Genomic DNA, 3,892 nt, shown 5'->3' with positions numbered 1-3,892 from the left:
AAATTGAACTGTGACATCTGCACAACTTTATAAATTTACTAAAATGGTTGAGTTGTACACTTAAAATCAGTGACTTTTATTATATGTAAATTATATCATTAAAGCTTTTTTTTTTTTTTTAAGTTAAACTTACACCCACTACATCTAGTCATTCTACTCCTAGGCATTTATCCAAGGGAAAAAAAATCATCTGTGCAAAGACTTGTACATAAGTGTTCATAGCAGCTTTATTGTAAATCCCAATGTCCATCAAGAGGTGAGTGATAAACACACTGTGGTATATCAAAAGGTACCCAGAACCTACCCACTGTTCACCACCTCCATAAAAACCACCCCAGTCCGAGGCACCATTCTGTCCTGCCTGGAATGTTGTAGCTGCCTCCTGACTGGCCTCATTGCTTCCATCCTTTCTCTCTGTTGTCTACTCTGCACACAGCAGCCTGGGACCCTATTAAGATGTAAGTGAGCTCCTGTCACTCCTTGGCTCAAAACTCTCCAATGACACCTACCTCACTCACAGAAAAAACCAGAGTCCTTACAGTGACCTGCAAGACCCCAAGTCTGCCGCAAGTTCCTTTACACACCTTTTCTCCTACCAGTACCCGCCTCCCTCACTCTACTCTGGCCACAGTAGTCTCACTGGGCATGCTCCTACCTCAGGGCCTTTGCACATGCCGTTCCCTCTGCCTGGAAAGACCCACCTAGATATCCCATTACTTCATTCCCCACTGTCTTCATTTAAGTCTTTCTTCAAATGCTGTCTTCTCAGAGAGGCCACCCCAAGCACACTATTGCTACCCTCCCACACGTAGTGTAGCCCTTATCTTCTGACCTGTGTCTTTTACCTGATTAATCTTGCCTATTGTCTGCCTTCACTCACTAGCATACAAGCTCCGCAGAGGCAGGGATTTTTATCCACCTTAATCACTGCTGTATCTCCAATGCCCAGAACTATGCTTAGCACTTACTAAGCACTCAAATATTTTGCTGAATTAATGAACTTCCTCATTTGTACAAAGGGGGAAATAAATCACTGGGTTTTTCAGAGGATTGGGGTTCATGCATATGAATGTATGACACATGCTAAGCTCTCAATAAAAGTTGGCTGTTCTTATCTCAAGCCTAAGAGTCTGACTCGGAGACAAAACATCATGCCCTTGAGGACAGAGTGAACTTAGCCGACATCTTCGAGGAGGGTTGTGTTTCAGGAGAAGCCCTTGTGAACCAGATGCTCTCCCCGTTCAGGCTGCCTGGGTTGCCTCCCACAGTGCCTGGAACAGAGAGGCACATTCCTGCCTACATACTCTTTGTGATTAAATGGGGACATTTACCGCAGGGCTAAACATTCCGGCCTCTCAGATTCCCCAGAATGTCCAGTAGACAGATGAGGGAGTCTGAGAAACCACAGGAATGAGTCTGGCCTTCACTGGGAATAAGAACTGAGCCGTGTGGGAGTGAGGCAGTAAGGTATAGAACACCCTTTTTCAAACAATGGGTCATCACCCAAGAGTAGCTGGGACACAATTTAGTGGGCTGTAAATAGCATCTTTTGTTTTCATGTCAGACGGGTAATGTGCGGACGTCATAACAAAGATTAAGGAAGCACATCTCATGAATGCGTGTGAAAACCCAATCATCATGCTTCCGAACTACAAAACGATCAAGCATCTTGTTAATGTCAGCAACTACCTGTGTATTGCAGGAAAAGGGTAATGATTATTTTAAATTTTTTGTTTCATTTACACATAGGTGTGTGCTGGATCACAGTATGTTTATTTTTGTCTTTGTTTTAATTTTTAGAGATGGGGTCTCACTATGTTGCCCAGGCTGGAGTGCAGTGGCTACTCAGGTGAGATCACAGCACACTACAGCCTTTAACTCCTGGCCTGAAGCGATCCTCCTGCCTCAGCCTCTTGAGTAACTGGGACTGCAGGTGCATGCCACAGTGCCTGGCTCACAATGTATTTATTATTGTGGGTCAGGGTAAAAAATAAGTTTGAAAGCCACTGGGCTTTGGGAAATTAAGACTTGGGCTTAAACCCAAGCTCTGTCATCCCTCCTCCATCCCCGCAGCTGCTGGGATTTGAGCTAGTCCTAACTTCTCTGAGCCTCAGTTTCCACACTGAGTTGAAAATGCTAACTACTGAATACACAAAACACTTGAAAGTTGCTAGTACTGTGCCTACCCACAGATTTCCAGTAGCATTTGTTAGTTCAGTCCCCCAACGCTGAGGGCTGATAAACGTGTGGACTGTGTTATCGGGGTGGGATTTGTGCATCCAACAAGTTTTTACTGAGCTCCAGTCCAGTGCCTGGCACTGGTCTAGATGCTAGGTAGACACCAATAAACACAGACAAAAAGCTGGGCCCTGGCGGAGTATATGTTCAATGAAACAAAACACCTGTCAGATGATGACTGTTGGCCGGGCACGGTGGCTCACGCCTGTAATCCTGGCACTCTGGGAGGCCGAGGTGGGCCGATTGAGCTCAGGAGTTCAAGATCAGTCTGAGCAAGAGCGAGACCCTGTCTCTACTAAAAAAATAGAAAGAAATTAGCTGGACAACTAAAAATATATAGAAAAAAATTAGCCAGGCATGGTGGCACATACCTATGGTCCCAGCTACTCAGGAGGCTGAGGCACAATGATTGCCTGAGCCCAGGAGTTGGAGGTTGCTGTGAGCTAGGCTGACGCCACGGCACTCTAGCCCAGGCAACAGAGTGAGACTCTGCCTCAAAAAAAAAAAGATGACTGTTATGAAAAACACATATATTACGTATGCTGCAGGGTGAGGGAGCTCAGGAGTGCTGGGGACAGGGGAAGGCGAAGAGGGCATTTTAAATAGGGTGGTCTGGGTAGACCTCACTGAGGTGGCATTTCAGTGCACTTGGTAAAGGAGGTGGCCAGCTGTGGCCAGCTGGAAGGATGGGAAGTGAGGGCTGGTGCCAGGGGCCACTGCAAGGACTCGGGCCTCCACTCTGGGTGGAATGGTGGGGGGTGGCTCGAGGATCAGGAATGTTTTGAGCAGAGAAGTAGCGTGAGCTGAGTTCCATGTGAAAAGGTCACTGGCTGCTGCCTTGAAACAGCCACAAGATGGCAAGGACAGGAAGGAGGGGGCAAGGCAGGAGTCTGGGTCAGCACTGGGTGGCTGGGATGGAGGTGGGGAAAGCGTTCAGGGTTGAGACAGACTTACGAGGCAGAAATGGACAGATTATATGCGGCACGTGTGACGGCAGACTCTAGGGTGACAGCCCAAGTGTGTGGCCTGGGAATCTGGAGGGATGAGGTGGCCATTAGCTGAGCTGTGGCCTCTGAAGTGGGCGACCAGGGCAGACAGTGGGTGGCGCCAGCTCCGGGCAGGGAAACTGATGAGCCATACCCAATCCACTCCTGAGGGCCCTTTAAAAAAAGAAAGAAAAGTTTGCAACCAAATTCTCAGAAGGCAGGGCAGGATGGACCAGTCTGAGTCATTTACTTTTTAAGTGAAAAATGAATGGCTTGGCATTATAGAGAAATCTGTAAAGAAATCAATCTAGATTTCCTGATTCTTAAAGATCAGTTACACCACTTATTCTGAGAGTATGAGATTCCTTCCAAGAATAAAGAGGACCTAGCTGGCAGACCACAGTGGGAACTTTCCCCAAAGTTAAGGTCACTTGAAAACACAGCCTGCAGACTTGGCTACATCCAAGAAGAGTCTGCACAAGAACAGTAAAATGATGAGGCAGAGATCCCACAGAGGGTTTCCAACTAGGTTTTATTTTAGTTTCCAATATTACCAGCAATGATACAGGAGTAATTCAGGCAAATACATCACCTTAAATGCGTCAGAGAACTCACTGTGTCAAGCACATCTTGCAGTCCAGCAAATGAACATAAAAACAGAGAACAAA

General features: G+C 46.6%; 1 non-coding gene across 1 annotated transcript; it reads right to left on the bottom strand.

Moving 5' to 3' along the window:
- Positions 1 to 1,558: 1,558 nt before the first annotated feature.
- Positions 1,559 to 1,661, bottom strand: LOC138391212 (small nucleolar RNA U13). The gene has a single exon (XR_011234821.1). It is a non-coding gene; the product is annotated as a small nucleolar RNA U13 (small nucleolar RNA).
- Positions 1,662 to 3,892: the final 2,231 nt, after the last annotated feature.

Source organism: Eulemur rufifrons, chromosome 8 (genome assembly GCF_041146395.1).
Source record: "Eulemur rufifrons isolate Redbay chromosome 8, OSU_ERuf_1, whole genome shotgun sequence".
NCBI lineage: Eukaryota > Metazoa > Chordata > Mammalia > Primates > Lemuridae > Eulemur > Eulemur rufifrons.
The sequence above is the reverse complement of the archived record's forward strand: the minus strand, read 5'-3'. Positions and strand labels throughout refer to the sequence as shown.